Below are 7809 nucleotides of genomic sequence, written 5' to 3' on the forward strand. Positions count from 1 at the left end.
GCCGACGTTTTGGTTAGCAGCCGAGCTCTTAACCACTGCACCACCAGGGCTCCACTAGTTTAATAAAGCTGTAAAATATTAAAATGTATTTTCGGTGTCCTAATTTTTCCTGCTTTCAGGATTAAAATATGTCTGTACTATGTATCTTTCCATGATAATTCTCATTAAAACTAGAGAAATGACAAACTGATTATGTTTGCCAGGGAATTTATTTAGCATCATACCTTTGTGTGTGTGTGTCTGTGTGTGTGCACACTTTAGGTGAAAGTTTACAGCTCCAGTTAATTTGTCATACAAAAATTTATACACACATTGTTTTGTGACATTAGTTGCAATCCCCACAATGCGACGGCACACTTTCCCTTCCCACCTCGGGTTCCCTGTGTCCATTCAATCAGTTCCTGTGTCTACCTGCCTTCTCATCCTGCTTTTGGACAGGAGCTGACCATTTGGTCTCCTATAAATGATTGGAATAAGAACCACATTACTCAAGTGCACTATTTTTTGTTTTATAGTCCTGTCTATTCCTGGCCTGAAGAGTGGGCTTCAGGAATCATTTCAGTTCTGGGTGAATTAACAGTGTGCCCGAGGGGACATAGTTTTGGGGGTACCTCTAGCCTCTGTCAGACCATTAAGGCTGGTCTTTTTCCATGAATTGGAGTTCTGTTCTACATTTTCTTCCTGCTCTGTCCAGGACTCTCTGTTGTGTTCCCTGTCAGGGAGGTCATTAGTGGTAGCAAGGCACCATCTAGTTTTCTGGTCTCAGGCTGGTGGAGCCTCTGGTTTATGTGGTCCTTTAGTCTAAAGGTCAATAGTTTGAATCTACCAGATACTCCTTGGAAACCCTATGGGGCAGTTCTATTCTGTCCTATATGGTCTCTATGAGTCAGAATCAACTCAAAGGCAACTGATTTAGTCTCTTGGACTAATATTTTCCTTGCATCTTTGTTTTTTTTCAATCTCCTTTGCTCCAAGTGGGATGGGACCAATTGATGTATCTTAGATGGCCATTCCCCCACATGTCTCTCAGTTTGTCATACTGTAGCAGCTTGTGTGTTGCTGTGATGCTGGAAACTATGCTACCTGCATTCAAATACCAGCAGGGTCACCCCTTGTGGACAGGTTTCAGCTGAGCTTCCAGACCAAGATAGGCTAGGTAAAAGGACCTGGCAGTCTACTTCTGAAAAGAATTAGCCAGTGAAAACCTTATGAATAACAGTGGAACATTGTCTGATATAATGCTAGAAGATGAGCCCCTCAGGTTGTAAGGCACTCAAAAAACCACTGGAGAAGAGCTGCCTCCTCAGAGTAGAGTAGACCTTAATGACGTGGATGGAGTCAAGCATTCAAGACCTTCCTCTGCTGATGTGGCACAAATCAAAATGAGACGAAACAGCTACAAACATCCATTAATAATCAGAATCTGGAATGTACAAAGTATGAATCTAGGAAAATTGGAAATCATCAAAAAAGAAATGGAATGTATAAAGATTCGATATCCTAGGGATTAGAGAGCTTAAATGGACTCGTATTAATCATTTTGAATCAGACAATCATATGGTCTACTGTGCTGGTAATGACAACTTGAAGTGGAACAGTGTTGTGTTCATCATCAAAAAAGAACACTTCAAAATCTATCATGAAGTACAATGCTGTCAGTGATAAGATAATATCCATATGCTTATGAGGAAGACCAGTTAATACCACTATTATTCAAATTTACATGCCAACCACTAAGGCCAAAAATGAAGAGATTGAAGGTATTTATCAATTTCTATGGTCTGAAATTGATCGAACATGCAATCAGGTTGCACTGATAATTACTGGAGATTGTAATGCGAAAGCTGGAAACAAAGAAGAAGGATTGGTAGTTGGAAAATATGGCCTTGGTGATAGAAATGATGCCAGAGGTTGCATGATTGAATTTGATAAGACCAACAACTTCTGCATTGCAAATACCTTTTTTCACCAACGTAAATGGCAACTATACATGTGGACCTCACCAGATAGAATACACAGGAGTCAAATCGACTACATGTGTGGGAGGAGACAATGGAAAAGCTCAATATCATCAATCAGAACAAGGCCAGGGTCCAGCTGTGGATCAGATCATCAATTACTCATAAGCAAGTTCCAGTTGAAAATGAAGAAAATTAGAACAAGTTCACAAGAGCCAAAGTCTGACCTTGAGTATACCCCACCTGAATTTAGAGACCATCTCAAGAATAGATTTGATGTGTTGAACACGAATGACCAAAGACCAGATGATTTGTGGAATGACATCAAGGACATCATACATGAAGAAAATAAGAGATCGTTAAAAAGACAGGCAAGAAAGAAAAGACCAAAACGGATGTCAGAAGAGACTCTGAAACTCGCTCTTGAATGCAGAGTAGCTAAAGTGAGAGGAAGAGATGATGAAGTAAAAGAGTTGAACAGAAGATTTTAAAGGAGGGCTCGAGAAGACAAAGTAAAGTATTATAGTGACATGTGCAAAGACCTGGAGATAGAAAACCAAAAGGGAAGAACATGCTCAGTATTTTTCAAGCTGAAAGAACTGAAGAAAAAATTCAAGCCTCGAGTTGCAATACTGAAGGATTCCAAGGGGAAAATATTAAACAATACTGGAAGCATCAAATGAAGATGGAAGAAATACACAGAGTTACTGAACAAAAAAAGAAGAATGAGGCATCAGGATTGGAGGAAGATTCATTAACAACCTACAATATGCAGATGACACAATCTCCCTTGCTAAAAGTGAGGAGGACTTGAAGCACTTACTGATGAGATCAAAGACCACAGCCTTCGGTATGGAATTCACCTCAAGATAAAGAAAGCAAAAATTCTTACAACTGGACCAATAAATGGAAACATGATAAACAGAGAAAAGATTGAAATTGTGAAGGATTTCATTTTACTTGGATCCACAAACAATGCCCTTGTAAGCAACAATCAAGAAATCGAAAGATGCATTGCATTGGGCAAATCTGCTGCAAAAGACCTCTTTAAAGTGTTGAAAAGCAGAGATGTCACTTAAAGGAGTAAGGTGCGCCTGGCCCAAGCCATGGTGTTTTCAATCACCTCTTACGCATGTGAAACCTGGAAGATGAATAAGGAAGACCAAAGAAGAATCGATGCCTTTGAACTGTGGCACTGGAGAAAAATGTTGACTATACCAGGGATTGCCAAAAGAATGAAAAAATCTTTCTTGGAAGAAGCACAACCAGAATGCTCCTTTAAAGCAAGGATGGCAAGACTACATCTCACGTACTTTGGGCATGTTGTGAGGAGGGATCAGTCCCTGGTGAAGGACATCATGCTTGGTAAAGTAGAAAAAAGAGGGTCAGTGAAAAAGAGGAAGACCCTCAATGAGGTGGATTGACACGGTGGTTGCAACAATGGGTTTAAGCATGATGGTGATTGTGAAGATGGCACAGGACAGGGCAGTGCTTCATTTTATTGTACATAGGGTCACTATGAGTTGGAATTGACTTGATGGCACCTAACAACAACAACAAGTTGTTAAGACAAAATGAATCAATATATGTAATGCAGTTAGAATAGTGCCTGATGTATGGTTCTTGTTGTTGTAGGTGATGGTCATGGTGTTGTTGATGGTATATTTTGTACAGGTGACAAATACTCCTGATCCACCTTGGTGTTAATGAGGCAGAAATTGTTTTGCAGCTTTTTCCATGGCAGAGATTTTTAAAGAGGCTTTAAGACTATAAAGAGTGTTTTTGGAAAGGCATGTATACTGGAGAGGCAGCAAGTACCTGAAAAGCCACATTAAATTTGTAAATGATTTTGGACGAAGGAGACAACCCCTTCTTTCTTATGCATTCACTCTTTCATTCTAAAATATTCTGTGCCAGATAGATGACAAATACTGTTCTAGGTGGCGAGGTAGAGCAGTTAAAATAAAACCCTTGTCCTCAGGGAGCTCATATCCCAGAGGGGAGGCTAGCAATGAACAAATACAAATAAATAAATAAATTACAGAGTGATGAAAAGATGATAAATGCAAGTATGGTAAACATGGTGAGCTAGTTATAGTGCTGGATACTATTTAAAGAGTGAGCGGGCAAAAGTTAATTATGTTTATTTTTGAGCAGAATCCTAAAACAAATGATATCGGCAAGAAGAACATTTGAGGCTGAGGGAACAGCCAGTGTGAAGGTCTTGATGTTGGAGCAAGCATCAAGGTCTTGATATTGACGAGCAGCGTGGAGACTGTGAGGTAGATGGAGAGTGGCAGGAGAAAGCTAGCAAAAAATATCAGATCATGAGAGGTATTGAAAGCCATTGCCAGTTCAGATGGGAAACCATTGGAGTCTTTTAAACAGAGGAAGAACATAATCAGACATAAGTGAACAAATGACTGTAGGGAATAAAAGACAGAAGATGGGAGAGCATTTAAAATAGCCTTGCAGTTATTCAGGAAACCTTAGCTGGAGGTTTCCAATAAGGAAAAACTGCAGATGCCTCTGGTATTGTCAATGCATGGAGGAAGAACAGCAGGAAGATGGCAACATGCTATAGCCAAGTGGGCTTGTGCAAGCAAATGACTTACAGCAAAAAGAAAAGAATACTTTTGCACACATCTGCTGTATTCATGCCACATAATTAATCTGCTCCTGCCATCCACACATTTTCTTTGAGCACCTATCACTGGGAAATTACAGGTGAATTAAGCCAAGACCTAGATCAGACCCTCAAGGAATTTATAGCAGGGAACAGTGACATGTTAATATATAATCACAATATAGAACAATAAGCACTATAAAAGTGGTCTTGCTAAAGTGATTTGTCGAGCTGTTTATAGATCTTTTTGGAGCACTCTTAGTACAATTTTTGTAATTCCTTTAAAATGACTGCATGCCACAGTGTTTATTCTCTGCACGAGCTCTTAAACGTATAAATGGATCTACAAAAGAATACGTGCAAACTTATATTAAGTAGATTCAGTATATAAATAAACAAAATTCATCTGTTTATTTAGATAGTCAATTAGTTATTTCATTAGTTTTACACACCATTTGTTCTAGAAACCATTTTTGGTAGATTATTTTCTTCAGGTGTTTGTCTAAGAAAACCTCATTTTCCTTCAATTTTGCATGAAGCCCTCAGGGACAGAAATCATATCTTTCACTTTAATTAATTAAAAAAATATATTATGTTTCTTTGTTAACAAATAGAGGTCATGATAATTTTCCTCTCAATATTTCATACAGGAAAGCACATTCTTAATGATTTATTGGTTTATACCAAAAATTCCCTCTCCAAAATTACACATGCCCCCATGCTTATGCTGTCATTTTTGTTTGCAAACTAACAGTTGCACAGAGTAAGTTGTCTATGACTATGTTTTTTCCCATAACTTGCTCTGAGGTTTTTGTAGGGAGAAAAAAAATGCCTCTATGGTACTTGGATGCTTGACTCAATCATGGATTTACACTTTTGTTTAATTAAATAATGGAATTGCCAAATATTGCAAATTTTTAATGAATTCATATTACTGGTCCCCTCTCCCTTTCCCATTATTCAGCATATTTGGGACTTGTCATTTCATTTGCAACAGATACCTTATTTTTTATTTTATAGAAGGATGCCATACTCATATGAATCTCACAATATTTTTTATATATACTACACTAGAAGAATTACAGCCGAGCCCTAAGACACAGTTGACCTTTAGGAGCACACACTGCTATCCTTGGAGAATTGTATTTGCTTTGAAGTTAAATAATTCCATCCTACAGTAAATAGTATTAGTATCCATTTAGGAAACAGATTCTATCCTTTCTAAATCACTAGGGTTTTGGAGCACACTTTTGAGTACCAAGTTCTTTCTTTCATGGCTTTCTCCTTTATGTAAAGATAAATTATCCCTTTTGTGGGAAAAAGTTGTAGATTGAATTGTGTCTCCCAAAAATACATATTGTAAAATCCTAACCTCTATGCCATCTGGGAATGGGTTTTATTTGCTATATTAATGAGGCAGGATGACTAAAGGGTATATCTTGAGTCAATCTCTTTTGAGATATAAAAGAGATTAAACAAGCTAGCTGAGCAGAGATGGGCAGAGATGCCAAGCCACACGAAGAAAGACAAGAAATAAAAAATAGGTAAATATGAAGTGTGCAATAATTAATAATGGAGATTAAATGTAAAAAATATATCATTTACTTATTATTTTAACATGATATTACTGGCAAGCAATCATGTTTAAATTGCTGATGGAACATAAATTGATACAACCCTTGTGGAAAGCAATTTGATAGTATAAATTAAAAGGCTTAAGTAGCTCAAGTTGGCGGCCCCCTCAAGCCCTGCTAGGCTAGATATCCAGTCTCCAGCGCGAGTGGCCACCGTCTGCCAGTGGCACACTCTGCTACTGATAGAGGCGACATGAGTGCCGCGGGGTTGCTGGCTCTGGCCCCGGCCCCTACTGGAGCGTCACCAGCACCAGAATGCTACCCCGAGGACAAGGAAGGACTGGATGGCTGTGAAGGAACAGATGTTATCAGGACAAACTGGCTTCTCTCAAGAGGCAGTTGTAGCAGCTGCAGGAAGGTACGTTACAGGAATATCAGAAGAGAATGAAAAAACTAGATCAGCAGTACCAACAGAGGATACCAAACCCACAACTCTTCCTCCAGCTGGAAACTGAACAAGTGGAAAGAAATTACACTGAAGGAAAGAAGGCATTGGTGAACGAATTCGAAGGCAACAAGGTTGAGCTGAAAGAGAACCTAATTGATGAACTAGAAGAAAAGAAAAAGATGATTGAAAATGAAAACCTCACAATGGAACTGACTAGAGATTCTATGGGAGTGAAACTCATCATGACCCGGAAGTTGCGGAGGCAACCAAATGATCCTGTCCCCATCCCAGACAAGAGGAGGAAACCTGCTCCTGCCCAGCTAAACTATAAACAGATCGTGGAGGATCTGAGGACATTCAATAAGCTTAAGTCACCTAAGAGACCAGGACCCCCATCCTTTTCTGAACACTTGCCTGCCACACGGGCAGAGTCTCCAGCCTGGATATCTGAAAAGGGCAAACTGTACTATGATAAAAGATGGTACCATAAGAGCCAAGCCATCTACCTGGTGTCAAAGAACAACCAGAAACTCAGCTATGTGATCAGCTCCGTCGGAGCTACTGAGATCTGGGTGAGGAATGCAAGTGACAGCACAAATATGAGGGGTGCTTGGGCCAACTTCAGCAGGGACTGCTTGTGATCCGCCGGAGGTCAGTGGCTTGACTTTCTGCAGTGTTCTCCCCCTACCCTTTTTCTGGAGTGGTTTTTATTTTTATTCGGCTTTCTTTTTAATAGAAAAATTTTGACTTACCAGAAATAGCTATTCGGCCTTGGAAGATGGAAGAACACGGTTGAGAATTCTGCAAGGCACTTTTGTGGCCAGCTACTTCCATCTCTTGTCATTCTTGCCTGCCTTAACTTCCAGACATCAGTCACCATTGGACTGGTTTACATTTGGGGGTATTGGGGTTTGATTTACTGTCCTTTTATTTCTTTAGTTTTTGCTTATATTTTGTCTTTAATTTTTTTTTTAAAAAAAGCTCCTTTGAATTTGAAGGGAAAGCTCTTTTGTTATCTTCAGGTCCTTCTACCATGAAGAAGAGCAGGAAGAGATACACTCTACCGTGCATTTTCACTTCGGAAATCTGATTAGTGGATCACGTAGCTGCTTCCCTTGTCCAGCCCAATTCACTATTTCCCCGGAAGCTTGGGGCAGAGGTCCTAAGAGAAGGAGATTAATTTTCCTGGCTCACCACCTTCTC

General features: G+C 39.4%; 1 pseudogene; it reads left to right on the forward strand.

The window, feature by feature from the left end:
• The first annotated feature begins 6411 nt into the window (after positions 1–6411).
• On the forward strand, positions 6412–7270 carry LOC126059877 (sin3 histone deacetylase corepressor complex component SDS3-like; annotated as a pseudogene).
• Positions 7271–7809: the final 539 nt, after the last annotated feature.

The sequence above is a fragment of the Elephas maximus genome, chromosome 16 (assembly GCF_024166365.1).
Source record: "Elephas maximus indicus isolate mEleMax1 chromosome 16, mEleMax1 primary haplotype, whole genome shotgun sequence".
Classification (NCBI taxonomy): domain Eukaryota; kingdom Metazoa; phylum Chordata; class Mammalia; order Proboscidea; family Elephantidae; genus Elephas; species Elephas maximus.